Here is an 18,549-nt window from a genome sequence, read left to right as displayed (position 1 = left end):
TGAGAAAAAGTGCTTTGTACGTTTTGTGCTTTGCAGGTGAGATGTGACTGACAGCTAGGTAACTGCCTCTGTGTATAGGGAGGGCTTTCGTGGGTGGCAGAAGAGGCTGGTTTGAAGAGAGTGCTTTTTCATCCTGAATATCATTAAAGGATTGTGGGGGGCCCAAACTGTAACCTAAAATGCCATCAATTGTCCATTTAAAATATCCTATTTGGCAAAGTGGCTTTGCACTCATCTGAAGAATAAATCATGGGTGGAGTTTGGAAAAGAAATGTTGTGTTTCGTCTCTGCTAAAAACAAAACAAGGTACCATCTCATGGCCTCTTGGTTCAAATCCGTTTTCTTGCTCCGCGGGGAGAGACTGCCCCTGGAGTATTTCAGCTTTTAATAAGCTTCCCAATCAGCTCTCGAGTGCAAAGCGCTCTGCCTCCCTCGCCCAGCCTGCGTCCTCCTGGCCTGCTCCTCTTATCCCTCCCATTCTCCATTTCTCTTCCGTTCCCTCCCTGTCAGGGCGTAATTGAGTCAAAGGCAGAATCAGGTTCCCCGCCTTCCAGTCCAAAAATCCCGCCAAGAGAGCCCCAGAGCAGAGGAAAATCCAAAGTGGAGAGAGGGGAAGAAAGAGACCAGTGAGTCATCCGTCCAGAAGGCGGGGAGAGCAGCAGCCGCCCAAGCAGAAGCTGCAGCGAGCCGGGTACCTGGACTCAGCAGTAGCAACCTCGCCCCTCGCAACAAAGGCCGACTGAGCGCCAGAGAGGACGTTTGCAACTCAAAGTAAGTGAGAGGAATGTACGATTTCTCGGAGGGCTCTTCGATCGAGTTTGCCTTCACCCTGTGCCACTTTTCTGGGTGCCAGCAGATGATGGTGGTAGGAGTGAGAGAGGCTGCCTGGTGTCTTTGCTGATAGGACTGCTTTCAAAACTGACTTGCTCCAGAGGCCAAGGGAGGCATATTTTTGGGGTTTCAGGTTAGGTTGGTTCGGGTGTGCTTAGGTAAGTGAAAGGAAAGAAGTTTTTGTGATGTTAAGCATGCATTTGGACCGTGTTCCAGCTACCAGCTGGAGAGCAAGACAGGGTGGGCTGGAGAGTGCATCTTTGCTTTTTGTAAAACCTGGAGCTTTAGTAGGTGTGTCTCTGGCTGGGTAGGTGGAGAGAAAGTAAGGCAGCCTGAACAAGCAGCTCTCTTTTTCCCAATCTCTCTCTGATTCTCTGATTGCCCCAGAGCCCGCCAGCCCATGACTCTTAGCTGACATTTCTAGGTAAGCTGTGGGGGCTTGTTCCTCCCAGTGCTAGCTGACATAGAAGGTCTCTCACAGAACTACTGGCACCCCTCTTCCCACCTGACAGCCCAGGAATGGTTCCAGAAGTGGTTAGGTCCAAAGTTTAGAAGACACACCTGGAGTCCCATCTCTCATTTGAATGCAAATTTAAAGAACTGCCCTGTACATAGACCCTTGAACTTTTAATTTGACCCACATAAATTTAGGATATATTTGTTACCAATTTACTAGATATTTAGAATTTCTGAGTTGTTGTTCCTAATAAGTTAAGAAAATTTTTTTGAGAGGAATATATTCAACTCCTTTCTTACTTAATAGATGGAAAATGAAACCTCCTCTCTCCTCTCCATACACACACACCCCTTTTTCCATGACATAACATGGCACAACACACACACACTTACAGGAACACACACATGCAGTTTATATACACTCTAGTGTTAACTCACGCTTGTGTCTGTTAAGAGCTGCTTTGTAAGTTTGGGACACATTCAGAAAATAGGAGGGGTAGGGGTCCTAAGAGGAGAAAATATTAAAGCTCTAGTCCTTGGGCATCTCTCATTTTAAGAGTTATCAGGCATTTTGCTTTAGCAGCTTGAGAAAGGGGTGATGTGTGTGTGTGTGTGCGTGTGTGTGTGTGTGTGTGTGTGTGTGTGTGTGTGCTGGAGAGAGGAGTCTGGGAGGAGATTCAGGAGTTACCAAAAAGAGCTTTTGAACTAATAACATAATGAAACAATTTTATGATCCTAGGCAAATGTGGAATTGATGAAACAGCAGGGCCCATTTTAGCCCCTTAATTATCTGGGAATGCATTGATAAGTAGAAATATTGCAAGTTAATAACAATGAAACAAAAAAGAAGTCTCCTAACACAGAGAATAAAGCTGTATTTTCCGTCTTCATTATGTTTCCTTTTAAGTAAATTATGCACTTGAAAGGCCAAGTCATTTAAAAAATATAGTCCAGTTAAATTCAGAGGAAATTAGAATGAATATTTTTTTCTTCCATTGGGACATGAGTTATTTCAGACTGGCAATATTTGTACTTTTTCATTTAAATTAGAAGATGAGATTTTAAAAAATTATATTATTAAAAAAAAAAAACTCTAATGCCATTCTTTTGTGCCTTAAGAAACTTGGGCCTTAAGTTCTCTAATTGCACTTTAAATAAATAGAAAGTGATCTTTTTTCTGCCACTGCTCACTTGCTCCCTTTAGGACATCTTTTTCTGCATTTAGTGAAAAGCCACTATAAGGAACTCCCACCTGAAGCCACATATAACAGCATTAGGTGCTGTGTTCCAGCTGTTTGCTTGTCGATGCAAATGCATTATGTTCTCAAAGCTAGAGCTTGAGATAAATAAAAGTACTATTAGATACGTGACTTTTTAATTACCTGACTTTAAATGAGATATTATAGAGAATTAGAGTAATAAGGTATACCTAACTGTATTTATACGCTAATGTATTATATATATAGTATATAATTCTCTGTTTTTTTAGACCTCTTTCCATGAGATCATGAGATTTGGAATAATAAACGTATTAATTTATTGATATTTTCCACGTGCCTTATTTGGGCTTCACATATAGCAACACATAACAAGAGCTACATTCTTTTTAATGAGCATTTTAATTTTTTTAAAAAAATTTCAGTCAAGCCAAGGGCCTGGTTTAAAATTTCATAAAAAACTAGTTGTTGAAAACAACAGAGAGAAATAAGATCCCCAGATAGTTGAATCACTTTTTAAAATAAAATCAATCTTAGATATCAAATATTTTAACTTTAAATATTTTATTTTTCCTTTGAAGATATTTTGCTTTCTCACTGACATGGCATTCTCACATGAATTCTGATCATATTCCTATTTGTGATGTGGCGTTTTTAATTACTATTCAAAAATTTCCCACAAAACTGAGTTTACCCGGCTCATTGAAAATGGTGTGATAAATTAACAACAGATTGAGGGCCTGAAGTCAGAATTCAGAATGCAAATTCCAGTTCTCTAAAAATTATGCTTTTTAATATGGCGGCCTAACGATATGGGGAGTTGTTCTTGACTTCTCTCCTGAAGGAGGTGTCCAGACTGAGACCACCCAACGTGATGAGTGCAAACGTCCTCCACACCTGAGTGCACCTCAGCCCAATTTGAGATGTGCTTTTCTCTGGAGCATGAGGCTGAGTGGGAGCCCTCCAGTGGCATTTGTTCCATGGCTTTGCTAGTGATATTGAGTTGGGCTTCTCCATAAGGGTGAGGAGTGCTTTTTCCTCTGGCTTCTGTTCTAAATGAATAATCGAAGAGTTTTTGTCTCCTTCTGGCACAAGGTCATGTCACTGCTGTGGGAGGGGAGGCAAAATGATACTCAGATATGAACCTTCTTTTTATGAGCTAGGCTTGCTTTTTTCCATCCAGAGTCAATTGGCTTAAGTGGAATTTGGGCCATGACCTCATGGAAAGTTGTTTTTCCTTCTGATGTTTATGGACAATTCAAGTTTCCACCCACTGGGCTATTTTTCCATCCACTTCAAGCCAGTCTAGTGTGCGGCATAGTTTTCACGGTGTCATTACAATATTTCTAGATTGTAAAATATAGCAAGCCTCTTTTTCTTTCTATTTTGGCATTTAGTAAATAAGAAATTAAAACAGTAGCTTAAAAGGGTAGCTATGATGAAACATTATCAGAGGGTATTGTAAATATGGTAATATTGTGGACTTAATTATGTAGATCACATTCACCACAAATCCCTATTTCTTCAGGGTGGACAAGGAATACAATGACTCCTTCATGTTTGAGATATTTTTAGAAATGAAATTTAATTCATTTTTCTAGGGTTTATTTATTGAACCATTTTTTCATAGTAGATTTAGATAAAGTGATATCAAATAGAAAAAAATCATATCCAGTTTTCTAAAAATAGAATTCTTAGATTATTTTTTAACGTCACACATGGTGTAACAAAAATCAAGTGCTGCATATTAATCTTGAAAAAAGTGAGTCACAGTAACTGATAATTGGGCTCTTAATTCTAAGAATTGCTCTTAGCAAAAGCTAAAACGTCATTTTAAAACACAAATAGCATTCTGTGTCTCTAACCCTTTGCTCCCTTTTCTTCCTGCTTTTACATTTACCTATTTCTCCCTCTTTTCTCTCATTTCTCCATTAATTCGGTTGCCACTATTTCCCATCCAACAGGTCCCAGAACATCTTGCCCAATTCCCTCTTGCTATGATGGCATACATTTCTCTATGTACGGATGTACCAGGAATGCCTGCCCATGTGTTGGCATTCGTGGAAGCTTGGACCTTCCTAGCTGATGTTTTCAACACCAGTGCCCTCTCTACTGATTCAATGGCATTTTTCCCCCTTTTTTTTTTTTTTTTTTTTTTTTTTTTTTTGGTGATTCAAGACCCTGGCTAAGGGTCAGGCAACATTTTCATCACTGCAATGTTGACCTCATTCTCTTCTCAGTTTCCCAGCATCAATATAGCAGTGCAGCTGGAGTTACTCATCTCCATCACATCCTCCCGGGGTCCTACTCCAACAATACAATTTTTCTTGCTCATGTGGCCAGCCAATTTAACAATATTTATTGTACGTATGTTGGATGCCTGATACTACATTGTGCTGGACAAGGTAGTATGTTTAAGAAATAGAACATGGTGTCTGTCTCTATGGTTTCACAATATCTAATACCGTGTGTTTGGTAAGTGGTGTGAACTTGTGAAATTCTTTATTAGAAATGTATTTAAAGGAGATCTCAATTAAATCCATTATACCCCCAGCCATCTCTGGAAAAGATGCTTTAAAAGTCAGGGGTTGCTAATCCCAACGTTTTATGATTGTCTCGTACTGTAACCTCCTTGGTATGTTATTGTCTTAATGTTTTCCTAATCTCTTTGGGCACTCCTTTCTTCACCTTTTGTTTTGCTTTTTTTTTTCTCGTCTTCCAAATGTGTACATTTATTTCCAAATATTTCAGTTCCCCGTCTTCCTCTCTCCTCTCCAAATGCTTTAGTATTGTCACAATTCTTCTTTGAGCTTTAACTCCTTCACAAGGAAAGTTCTCAAATCTGAAGAGAATTGAAGGAAGATTCTCTCTAATGAGCTCTAGACTCACATTTTTAATATTTTTTCAATGAATACTGGAGGAAATCATTCGGGCACAATTCTATTTGGAGGAGGAGATTGAAGTAAAGGACTTCTTGTTATTTTATTTTTATCCCTACCAGACTTTTACGGATAGTGACTGCCATACTGTATGGTAGGTAGTGTGATGAGGGACACAGGACAAATAAATATGTCTTCGAGCAGCTAATGATCTACTCAATATATACGTAAGAACATTAAAACACTAATTACTACAACACAGGTTAGAGGAAGATATGTACAACTGTTGCCCTAAGCAGTTCCAATGACAAAGGGATCACATTTTTGTGAGAAAAAGGAAAGTGGAGCTCACAAAAGGCTAAATGGTACTCAACATCTATTTCAAAAGCATTATGTCTGTTTGTTCCTTTAATGCTGTTTATCCTGGAAGAGAAATTGAACTCCTAATTCCTTCATGTTTTCATTTCACATTTGCCACATAACGTAGCAGAAACAAATTATTAGAAGTGACATCTTAAGAATTCAGATTGAGTTTATTTAGAATCAGTATAATTTTTAAGACATGGCACTCACTGTAGATATCCTTTTCAGGAAAATTTATACCAGAAGAGAAGAGTGTCCTTTAATGAAAACATATACATGAAGGGAAAGAAGGCAAATCCTTGTACTTCAACTGTGGAATTTGGGTAAAATCCTGAGTCAGAAACTGAAGGCACCAAAGGCTTTCCAAGACAAATGCCCCCTCTAGGTGGAGATATATTTCTTCCCTTCTCTTTTCTTCGAGGTCTCCCCATCACCCCTTATAGTGACTTCAGCTCCTCCTTTCTCACTATTTGACACCAGCCCCACCCCATCCAACCTGTGCACCCTATTAAGGCAGGGGCTGTCTTTCATTCTCTCAAGAACCGTAGCATATTTAGCATAGAACCATTGAAGATGTCAAATGAGTGAGAAAATAAATAGGCAACTCTAAATGCCTATTTAATTTGTTCCACCCACCTTGACCATCTGTGTTCTATGCCTAATCCCCTTGCCTTACCAAACAACCTGGTGCCAACTTCCTGTTTGAGCCCAAGCATTCCCATTCTCAACTTCGAACCTCCAGAAACTTCTCTCACTCTCTTTCCTTCACTCCCTTCATTCCAAATGTCATATAGGCTTGCCAGTTCTCTAGAGTGTCTTCCTAATCATATTTCACCTTGATAATTTTAAACTTTTCATAGTTTCTGATTCAAGACTACCTCCAGAATGGAGAAAACCTTACTTACCTCTTCTTTAACAAACCATATTATTCAAAGTGACAAAGTTAGTCATTTGGAGCATTATTTTCATTATAACTTCTATGTAGCTGTAAGGCCTTTTTTTCAGAATGTTGCACATTTATTTTTTCATCATATTTTTGTAACTCTACTCAGGTAGATTGAGTGGGATTTTAAAAAAATTGATACAGAAATGCAGGCTTAGAGAAGTTAAGGGGGCCATATTCAATGACATACAGATAAGAAAACAAAAGTCTTAAAATTCCTAGTTTGAGTTTATTCCTCTGTAATATAATGCCATCTCTTTCTTAGGCTAATAAATAGATTTTATCTCCCATTTGTCTCTCATGTCAACCCCCAAATCCAATGTATGTACAGTTAGAGGTCAAATAACCTACAGCAGCATTTCCCTCTCTTCAGTGTTTATCAGATTAACTAGCGTCATGTGTAGGTTCCAGCTGCCTGGAGCCCATCTTCAGTGGTTCTGATTTAAGAGGTGGAATCAAGGAGCCTGGACATATGACAGGGCATGTGGATACAGATGATACATTAGAAACAGTAGCCTTAATGGCTCAATATTTGAGCTCCAAGGTCCAAAATATTGAGGTATAAACCACTACACTTCTTAGTAGCTCTGTGACCATGAGCAAATATTGTGGTCTTCCTTACTTCAGTGTTTTCATCTCTAACATGGGAGCACATACTTACCTTCCAGGATTGACGTCTGTGTAGTAATTGAGAAAATCAGTGTGAAGTACTGAACATAGAGTCTGATTGCTGGGAGTGTTTGAGCAGGATGGTGAAAATGACGATCATGGTGAAGCAGCACCAGATGCAAGTCTTCACTTCTTCCCCCTCCTGAATTGCTTTTCTTTCTCATGCCCACTTGGCATCTGCAACAAACATACAAGCAAAATCCTAGGTGGAATTCCATGCTTCTTGAAAGGCCTCGCCCCTCCACATGCTCATACCATTTTCTTCCTTTTCTCTAAATGCAGATTGAAAATCCTTTCTTCTGGAAGGAAACATACGGAGCATGTGATCGTGCTCAAGGCCTGGGGGTTGGGCAGGCAAAGTCTCCAATACAGACTCTTTGACCTCATCCCTTCCCAAAAGGTCTAGGAGAGCATTTTGCGTACAGGAGACTCCAAATCCAAGAGATAGGCATCTTATCGCTGACCTTAGTGATGCTCATAACCACATTCTCTCTGACTCCTGCTGATAGAGGCTTCAGTCCAGGGAAGGAGTTAAGGTTTGGAGTCAGGAACCAGCAACTCACCACAGTCCGCCTGTTGTTTGGTATGGGCTGCTGAATGTGTCACTGAATCTCCTGGAATCTTAGGTTTTTTAGCTCTAAGTGGGAAATGATGATGATGTTACTTGTTTTGCCAACCCCATAGGTTGGTGGTAAAGGTCAGTGGTCACGACGCAACATCTGTAAGCTCTAAACTGTTATACTGAACATGAACTGAACTTAATAAAGTCAGTGGGGCAAGTTCTTCCTTTCTGGTTCCCCAATCCTGCTATTGTCATTGTCATTTTCTCAGGACACCCAGAGATTGCCTAAGTTGCTTGAAGGTAAGTTTGACTGACAAAGTGAGGAGGAAGTAAGATGTGTGACAGGAATGAAGAAAAAGACATGAGTCATACTAAAAAAAAAAAAGTGAGAAGACATCTTAAATGAGGCTAAACTGAAACAGGCATGCTTTCTTTTACCTCAGATTATGTTATAGTTCCTTCTGAAGTGTCTTGAAAGCTACATGTCACTTTTTTTAAATTGGTTATTCTCACTAAATACAAGCCTTAGTAATTGGCTAGCAGCGGTTCATTTACATGATAGTTGGATAACTGTGCTTCTCAAACTTTCATGTGCATACCAGTCACCCAGGGTTCTTGCCAAAATTCAGTAGGTCTCCAATGAAATCTCAGAGTATGCTTTTCTGCCAAGCTCCCAGGTGACTGCAGTACTACTAGTTTGGCGATCTCTCTTTGAGTAGCAAGCCGCAACAGTTTAATTCAACAAACTTGAGGGAACAGGAGACAAATCAGAACGCTCCAGTCATGATGTCCATAGCTTAATAAAAATGATGAGGATCATTGTCAGTATGTTGTATGCAAAACTTCTAAAACTTACATCTTTGTGACCAAATAATATTTACAATGTATGATTATTTATGAAAGAAAATTGCGGACATCACCTGATTTGCTATTGACTTCACTGAAGTTCCCTTAAGTGTAAAAAGCCCCTGGCCAGATGTTGCGTTTGGGCCTCCTTACCAGTGCTTCCGCTGGGGTCTTTCTTGGAGAGGGTGTAAGTGATCCAAATGTTGCCTTCTTTATTTGCTTTAAAAGCTAATGAAAAGTGTTTAGAAAATTTCATTCTTAATATGAAAAAGATATATGTGATATGTTTACTTAGTGTTAGAGTCTTCCCTTCTTTTACATTTTAACATCTATAACTGCATTAGACTCTTTCCTTCCATACCATAATGGAACTAGACCAGAAATCATCCATCTTTGTGACTTCCTTGAAGACACTGGGCTGCCCAGAGAAAGAGCCAGGGCTTTTTGCTTCAGAGTCCAGATTTAATTAATAAGGAACATATTGTGGTAACAGTCTTAGGTAACAAAGAAAATCTTCACTCAGGCTAAAACAAATAGAAGCTCTCTTAGTCTGTTTTGTGTTGCTATAAAGGAATACCTGAGGCTGGGTTATGTATAAAGAAAAAAGGTTTATTTGGCCTGTGATTCTGCTGGCTGAAAGTTTCCAGATTGGGCATCTAGTGAAGGCCTCAGATGGCATCCACTCATGGTGGAAGGTGAAAGGGGGCAGGCATCACACAGAAAGAGAGGAAGCAAGAAAGACAGGAAGGTACCAGACTCTTTGTAACAATCAGCTCTCAGGGGAACTAAGAGTGGGAACTCACTTACCCACCCTCCCAAACCCCACCAGGGAGGGCATTAATCTACTCATGAGGGAATCTACTCCCATGACCCAAACTCTTCCCATCTGGCACCACCTCCAACATTGGGAAATCAAATTTCAACATGAGGTTTGGTGGGGACAAACATCCAAACTATAGCAGAAACCATATAAAACTTTAGAACAGTGTTTTCATAATGGCTTTCTTACTTGATGTGAATATGGCTTTTTTCAAGACCTAGCCGTGGGATCATTGTGCCCCGTAGCAGAATTATCTCTGAGGTTTTAACATATGGTGGCCTTCATTTGTGAGCTTATGAACATCAGATTGTTGGCTTAAAAAACATACTTTGCGTCTTGAAAGAACTGGATTTCAAGGGTCAAGTCAGCTCCTCAAAAAATATTTATTACAAAAAAAATTGCCCTCTCTGTGCAATGTATTTCTTTAGATATGTTTCAGGGAATTCAAATGAGCAAGCCAGAAGCTGCTAGAGGAGAGAAAACAGGTAGTTTATTAGATTATTTTTAACAGGTGTCTGTGCTTAAATCTTGAAACAATAAAATAAAGCCTTTCTTCCTATTATCTTTTCTTATTTACAGTATACATTTCATTATTGAATAATGTTTCTGGGAATATGCAGAATCTCAAATATAGCTCAATGCAGGTCAAATGTGTGAAAAGTTTGATTAATTTTAACCATGTGAAAAATAATGAAATATTGTTTTTTTCCATTATGATGTTTCTTATTAGGAAAACACAAATGTACCTGAAGAAACATATTATTTTTCCCGTTCTAGAAAAATACATGTTTGAGGTACAAGATATTCAAATTTTATAAAAAAGAAAACTTACTTACAATTCTTAAAATAGGCACCACTGTTAGCACCCTGATATACCTTTACAGTTTTTCTGATGTAACTTTTAAAAATAGTTAGATGCATAATTGGGTGTCCTGCTTTTTAACAGTGTTAGTGATGCATGCAATATGTTTTAACAGCTATGCACATGTTAACATGTGCACTTGATTCTATCAAATGAGCCAATTAAGATGGAAATTCAATTTATTTAGCTTGGTATGGGTAAATTAGAATCATAAAAAATGCTAAGTAAATTAATGTTATGAATGCTCATAAAAGAGCCAGCACTGGAAAAATGCAAGCAAACAAACATCTCATAAAGCAAACAAACAAATAAAAATCTTTGTCCCTGCAGATGTGCTGTTTAGATGGGAACAAATAATCCTGGAGAACTCGGTGTGTGCCAATTAAAGGTCAAGCTGAGTACACAAGGTCTTTCTTTCTTACCCTAAAGGACCCTTCCATATATCCAAGAGTAAAAGTCTCCCCAGGGAAGACACAGCTGCCTGGTCCCACCCAGGTTGGATCTAACCACTTAGCTCCTCTCAAGAGCCTGAGAAACTTTGGAGTTGCTGTGGGGCCCAAGGGAGTGGGCCTGATGCACTGCAGGTGGGTAAACTGCAAGATCAGCAAACCTCTTTGATGCGCGTCGCTCCAGGGCTTGGCATCCTTCGGGGAGTTATTTGCTCTGTTATTATTTGGAATGACTAGTGAACAACTGGCTCGAGTTTAAAGTGAGTGAGATCAAATTTGGGTTTGACCATCACATTCCCTATCGCAGAGGAGGAGTGAAAGTCAAATGCGTTTAGTATCTGTGCCAGTATTGGGATTTCCACCAACTTTGGCCTGAAGTGATTTTTAGCCTTTTTAAATTGCGGCTTTAGTCTGATGGTTAGGGAATTACAGTTTGCCTTCTGATACGTGATATCTGGGGATTTGAAGATGTACTTCAAGGCTGTAATAAATGAATTTGGTTTGGAGAAGCAGATTAGAAGCAATTCAGCAGGAACAAGTGGGTAGATGTGGATTTCTACCAATTTCTCTCTAAACAGATCCACATTTCCTGAAAGCAGGCTGACTCTGTGGGTTTCTAACGTCTCATCCAGTGACGTTCTTTCACAAGATGTTAAATGGAAGCCCTTTATGTCAAAGGCAGCAAGACCAATAAGACAAAAGAGACAGTGTTGGACTTGAACTGAGGCTTTAGAGAAAACACCCAAGAATCCCATAGATAGAAGCCCCATTCCTGGACAGAGGAACTTCAGACCTCACAGAAAATTCTATTAGATAGGATTGAGGCTTCTGCCACTAAAAAGGAAGTATTGAGCATGCCATAGGGTCCTTATGGCCCATCTAGCTGTCATGGTGTATCCTAAGGAGATTCCTCTAGGGTGGATTTGCCTTCTTTGTTTTCCACATCTCCTCGGCTCCAGGTGCCTCTTGCCATAAAAGTCCCATGAAATCACAACAGCTCCGTGGAGCAAACCTGGTCCTCTTCTTGATTTTCTCAGAGGGAGTGTTTCAAGACAAAGCATTATCTGCTGTTCTAGTGAAGAGTTCCTTCCCAAAACAGGGCCTGAGGAATCTTGGGTGCAGAGCCCAGAGTTGGACAATCTGGTGCCTGAAGCCAACTCTTCCATAAACCTTTCTACCGTCTAATGCATTGTTTTCATTCATGTCCTCCCCACCTTTAGTGGTGGATCATAAAAGCAGGAGACTGAAATGTGCTTTTTGTGGGCTGGAGCACATCAGGGTTCCTTCAGCCAGGGCTTTGCTGCACATGTGCCTTCTAGATTTGGGGGCTGGTTTTCTGCCTTGATTGCTATTTGCTATAATATGTGATGTTCAACATTCTGTTTCAGTTCAGAAAAAGTTTAGGTTGGGTATTTCTCTTCTTCTTCTTCTTCTCCTCCTCCTCCTCCTCCTCCTTTTTCTCTTTCTCCTTCTCCTTCTTCTTCTTCTTCATCTTTTTTGAGACAGGGTCTTGCTCTGTTGCCCAGGCTGGAGTGCAGTGGTGCAATCTCAGCTCACTGCAACCTCCACCTCCTGAGTTCAACAATTCTCTTGCCTCAGTCTCCCAAGCAGCTGGGATTACAGGTGCATGTTACCACACCTAGCTAATTTTTGTATTTTTAGTAGAGACAGGGTTTCACCATGTTGGCCAGGCTGGTCTCGAACTCCTGAGCTCAGGTGATCCACCCACCTCAGCCTCCCAAAATGCTGGGATTACAGGTGTGAGCCACCGCACCTGATCAACTGGCATTATTTTCATTTGGAGGTTTCCATAAGAAGCTACTTCAACTGCTAATCTTGCATCACTGTCTTTTATATTTAAAGGAAGCCATTGTATTAATTTTGAGTTTCACTGGCTATGTTTCTTGTTGCTGAACCTCATTGTTTGTTCCTATGGTTGTGTCTAGGTCTTTCACTTAACCACTTCCTGAATATGCATTGAGTATGGATAGTCCTGAAAATGATTGAGTACCCACTATATGCCAGTTGCATTTAGTACTCAATCCATGCTTATTGTTGCATAGTATTGGAGTAACTTTTTACTACTTTCTATTCCTCTCTTGTCCCATGTCTGGACCTCCAGAAACTCTGGCAAGAATTAATATTAACTGGCTGCCATAGTGCAAAATTGTGACATGAGTAATCATTTTCTTTGGCATCTCCAGCTTTTTTCTTCTGCTCTGTCCTTTGTACTTAGATGATGGTTCCATCATCAGTGCTCAGGTACCTGGAGCCAAGCTCCTGCTGTTGTCTGAAGGCATACCTTGTCCTCTACCTTCACCCTGGACAGTGGCGTCCCTAACTTCTCTTGCTGAGGACCCATGGCAATAAGTCAAAATCAAGACCTGCCAGCACCTCTAAGACATTGTTCCTTGGAACTGCCAAGACCAAGGAGACTTGCTCCCTTATCACCAACTAGTTCTAGGAGCTGAAGGCCTTGCTTTCTGTTCTTATTATTTCTCATCATTTAAACTTTCTGAGCACAATTCACCAGCATTAATAATACTGTCATAATAGCTAATACTTATTGGAGTGCTTTCTATACAGTAGACAGTTCAATACTAGAACTTTACATTCAGTGCTAGGTTAAATGCTCCCAACAGCCCTATGGGGTGAAGACTATTTTTCTTCCTAAATGGGGGAACTATGTCACAGAAGTAATTTGTCCAAGATCAAAAACTAGTAAAAAATAGAACTGAGGGTGTAGTCCAAATATTTCTAACCATAAAATTCTTAAAAGTCATACTTTTCTACATCCATTCCCCTGTTCAATGTCAAGGGTTCAGTGAGTATTTGAAGATATTTTGGTTCACGATTCCTTTCTTCCCTCTAGCCAGTATCCAGGAATATTTCTTCACACTATGTTACTTATTTCTACCTCCTTATGATCAAGAGGTTACCATGTCTTGGATAAGGAATGCTGCTGTTAGATTACCCTCCTTGATTGCATATGATTGCCCATTGTTTTCTCAAACACCATGGTGTTTCAACATGCCTGCGCTGAGGAAAGGGACCGCTGGGAGTACAAGCAGGAGGGTGTCTAGGAGCTGCTCAGTCTGTTTCTCCAGCCTGCCATCACCTGACTAAATTGTTTGTTGAATTGCTGTGTTCTATCCCTGGGGGAGGCCACAATGCCGGGTTTGTTTGTGTTGAGAGTCTCTGGCTTTGATTAGCAGCTAGCTCCAGTGCAGCTGAACATACAATAGGGACCAAAGGATGGGAAAAAAAATCCTGCTACAGTTTCCCATTGGAAAGCATTCACTGTCAAGCTTGGACATCCAACAGTGGGACACAGATGAACAGAGGCTGGGAAAGGTTAGGTGATGGATTCTCCATGCCCTGCAGCCTGTTGTGTGTGATAGGTTGTTCCTTTACATGAGCCTTGAGCCTCTATTTCTCTAAAATGTCTTTTATGATTCAGGTTTGAGACTGGTATTGATGTAGTTTGACAAGGGGCAAAGCCTAAAAAGCTGCAAAGCATGAAGGAACTTCAGGATTACAAGAGCTAGGGTAAAAGCAGTGATCTATCTTAAAGGGCTAGTCACACAGTAAAAATTTTTAAAAGGGTATTTCATCTGGCAGCATGGAAGAAGTTAAAATAACTATAGCTATAATTCTACAGCTGAAACAGGGAAGTAAGACATTTTTATTTTATAATATGGTTAGTGATTTCCTTACCAAACTGATAATATAATTTTTATTTCTTCTCACTGAATTAAATGTTAAATCTACTGCAAGTACCCACACCCATCATCCAGTAGCTGAATAACAAGGTGTCCACCTGAAGTCAAGAGCCTCTCATATATCCTTAGAGGGCTGCTTCAGTTGTCAAGGATTTTTAATTAATAGAATATGAGACACTGGGCATGTTCCAACAGGACGCTGTCCATGATCCTGGCCTGTAGGCATCTTAGTTTCATCCTCATAAAAGGGACAAAGCAGACTTAGAGCTAGAAAATCGAATATCAAATGAAATGATTAAAGAGTGGTTTGGTGTTTTTTTTTCAGAGAAGGAAGACATTCTGGTCTGGAGTGGAAAAGCGTGGCTGCATGTAAAGGATAGGATTTTCTTTTCTTTTTCTTTTAGAGATGGGGTCTTGCTATATTGCCCAGGCTGGTCTTGAACTCCTGGCTTCAAGCGATCCTCCTCCTGTTGCATGCCAACGTTCTGGGAAAGGGTAGGATTTTCAAAGACACGGTTGCATTGTGTATGGCAGAAAGACATGGGGAAAGCATCCCAGGCAACGCATGAAGAAAGAGGAAAGCCAAAGAGATGATCCAAGGCAAGACCTCAGAGACAGAAAACAGAGGGGCCTGATTTGTGCAGAGAGTGAGTGGCCAAGAGTGGAAGCAAGGGTTAGAAGAAAAAATGTTAGGAATGACAGCAAGACGCTTCAAGTGAAAGCTAAGCTGCCTGAATTACATCGAGTTAGATAGTAAGGAATCACTGAAGGTTCTCCACAACAGAGAAGAAAAGAATGGGTAAAAGTAAGGCATGAAAAGATTATTTTTAAAGAAGTAACAGATCAGAGGTGGAGAGAATCAGTTAGGTTTTTAAAAGTAATGCTTTGTGTACCACCCCTTACCCTACCCCTTGATCCTTTTACGTTCTGGAAATCCTGTGCGTACTTCAATGGTTTGCTTAAATACCGTCACCTCCGTGAAAATTTTACCTTTATTCCCCTAGTTAAAATGATTACTTACCCCTTTCTCTGTTTCACAGCTTTCTATGGTTTCCTTTTATAATCATTCATTCATTCATGTGTTCATTTAAAAATATGCAATGAACACAATGAGCTGGGCTCTTTGTTAAGTATCAGGAATACAGAGATGGATATGACACAGTCCCTGTTTTTGAATAGGACAGTCTAACTGGGGGGAGCAGGCAGGCACATGACCAGCTAATCAGTGCAATTTCAGTGCAATGAACTAGATATGATACACTTGTGAAAGCCATTGGCGAGACATTTTAGTCAGCTGAGGGTGGATTCAGGGGAGGCTTCCAGGAGGTAGTGTCTCCTGACTTGTGTTTAAAGATTGAAAAATATAAGGAAGAAAGTGTGAGTTCTGGTAGAGGCTACGGTGTGAATGATTACTCATTCTTATATAACAGTTACTTTAAATGACTATCTCTCCCCACTTCACTATACATCTCTTAGCCAATACTTTATACAATAACAAATGAATGAATAAGTAAATGAATTGCTGATGCCTTGGTGTAAGTAGGTAGTTAAGACGGATTCTTTCTGGACATACCATGAGGTAAAATAAAGGCTATCTGTAGTCTAGACGTTATAATGGGAGGCGAGTACACGAAGGGTGAGTAAAAAATGAGACGTTGAAATTGATCTATTTGGGAGAATTCTAGTGCTATTGATAGAAAGGGGAAATCTAGAGGAAGAGCTGATTTGGGGCAAGAGAGTGTTGCAAGCCTGAAGGAATTGTGGAAAGACAGAATTATCCTAAGAACTGAGCATGAACTAGGTGCAGGCTTCTGAGGTCTCTCTGAACTGTGGACACCCTCGATGCCTGGGAGGCCTTTTAATGAGAAGTAGCCTCAGGCTTGTAGCACTTGGTAATTGGTGACTGGGCTCCCATCTAAGCTGTAAATTTCTAGTCTCATTACTGTACCTTCTTCCTCCTAAGCATTCACAACATACTTTCACCAGAAAATGTGGTAAGACCATATTAACAATTTTTATTTTCTGAGAAACGTTTTTTATTACTTTGCTTCTTACTTTAAATGTTCCTTGGATGCATCAGCTCTCAAGAAAACTCTATAATCAAGTCTAGACATTTCACTGCACATGGAATGGTTTGAGGCCATGTCTTCCAAAAGAGGCCAATTGGCCGAGGAGAGGCTTCTGTAATCTCAGTAACTGCATTTTAGATTTGTACTGATTCACCCATGCAGAGATGCCAGCTCTTTTCTTGAAACTGCTTATTTTCCTGTGCTCAAATGAATGACCTTCTGCCAATCATGTATGGAGTCATTATTTCTGCAGCCAGTGGAAAAGGTAGTTACTCATGAAACTCAACCCCAGGGTGACAGTGAAAGCCAGATTGTTATTGCTTGGTAAATATTGATTAAAATATGTGGAGAAAAACAAAATGCTGGGCTTCTATCGGAGGCAGAAACAGTCTCTTACGCTCCTTGCTGAAAGGGCGCCTGCCCTGGGTGGGTGTTTTGTGTTGGGGATGTTGCTTCTTGCTGTCCATAGTCAGCACCTCCTCCTCCTCCTCCACGTGCCCTGCTGGGATGTGAAGACACTCCCTTCCTTTTCTATATTTTCTTTATCCCACTCCAGGGATCCTTCTTCCTAGGGAGGGCAGAATCAGTGGTAAATGGATCTTTTTCAGTTTTCTTCCTTTAAAATTATTTTTTCAGCTTTGCTAAAAGAAAAGAATGCTCAGGAAGTAAATATTGTCTGGTTTCCAATCCCCAATTTAATTATCAGTCAGAAGAGACAGGAAATGTCCTGGAGACAGAGATCAGACAAGATCTTTTCTAAGAAAGCCATTTAACACAGGGCATATTATATTTAATGTTGTTCCAGATTCAGATTCAGTCAGCAATTCCTGGTCCAGATAATTTGGGGCCTGGGAGGGTAAAATCTTGCAATTTCACTGAAGCTTTGCCTTATCTGTTTCCTTTGACCAATCAGGAAGCTACTGCAGGATGAGCCTATTACAGTACAATTAAAACTCTTTTATCTGCAGATAACCCAATTGATATTTCATACTCTGTTTCATGCTCTGAAACAATTCATACTCTGTTTTGGCTTTCCATTAACACCTAACATCCATGTAATATTTTACTATTCACAAATTGCCTTCCTATATCTCATCTCATTTTATCCTCTAAACAATTCTGTGAGATCCATTTTAGTATTATTACCCTCTCCATAGATGAGAAGGAGGAGCTTCCTGGAATGGAGACTTCTCCAAGATTTCTTCAAAAAGGGAGCGTGACAGTTGCCTCACTGACCTTACAGGATCTTTGGAGGGAATTATCATAGCCTGTGAAAGTGTTTTGCAAAAAAATTTTTTTTAAAATTGGCGTTTTGTTATTTTCTGTGTGTAGATTATTTGGCTTAAAACATCAGCTTCGTAGAACATTGTCTCTTAAAGAACAGTTTACCTGTTCTTTAGAATCTCATGGGCTGTGGTCTCAAAGTGCCCCATACTTTATCTATGAATCAGAATTTTTAGATGAGAGCTTAGGAAGGTTAATTTTTATTTCTTTTTTTTTTTTTTTTGTAGAGACAGGGTCTCGCTGTGCTGCCCAGGCTGGAGCGCAGTTGCTATTCACAGGCATAATCATTGCGCACTACAGCTTGAGCCCAGGAATTCACTCCTGGGCTCAGGCGATCCTTCTTTCTCCACGTTCCGAGTAGCTGAGACTATAGGCATGCACCACAGTGCCCAGCTTAAGAATGTTAATTTTTAGCAAGGCCACAGGACTACTTTCAGACACACTAAAGTTTGAGAACCATTTTGTGTGTGTGTAATATATTTGGCATATATCTATTGAAAATATGACCTACTATGGCACTAGCAGTCTTCCAGAGTTTGTTGGAATATAATAGAGTCTATGTTCTAGACCAGCCTCT

General features: G+C 40.1%; 1 protein-coding gene across 1 annotated transcript in view; it reads left to right on the top strand.

Moving 5' to 3' along the window:
* Positions 1 to 436: 436 nt before the first annotated feature.
* Positions 437 to 18,549, top strand: part of PTN (pleiotrophin) — a 114,084-nt gene continuing 95,971 nt past the window's right edge. Inside the window, exon 1 of the mRNA XM_032761868.2 lies at positions 437 to 771. The gene's annotated coding sequence lies outside the window, so the exon portion shown is untranslated. The remainder of the gene's footprint in view (positions 772 to 18,549) is intronic.

Source organism: Hylobates moloch, unplaced genomic scaffold, assembly GCF_009828535.3.
Source record: "Hylobates moloch isolate HMO894 unplaced genomic scaffold, HMol_V3 SCAFFOLD_1, whole genome shotgun sequence".
NCBI lineage: Eukaryota > Metazoa > Chordata > Mammalia > Primates > Hylobatidae > Hylobates > Hylobates moloch.
This window is presented reverse-complemented; position numbering and strand designations above follow the sequence as displayed.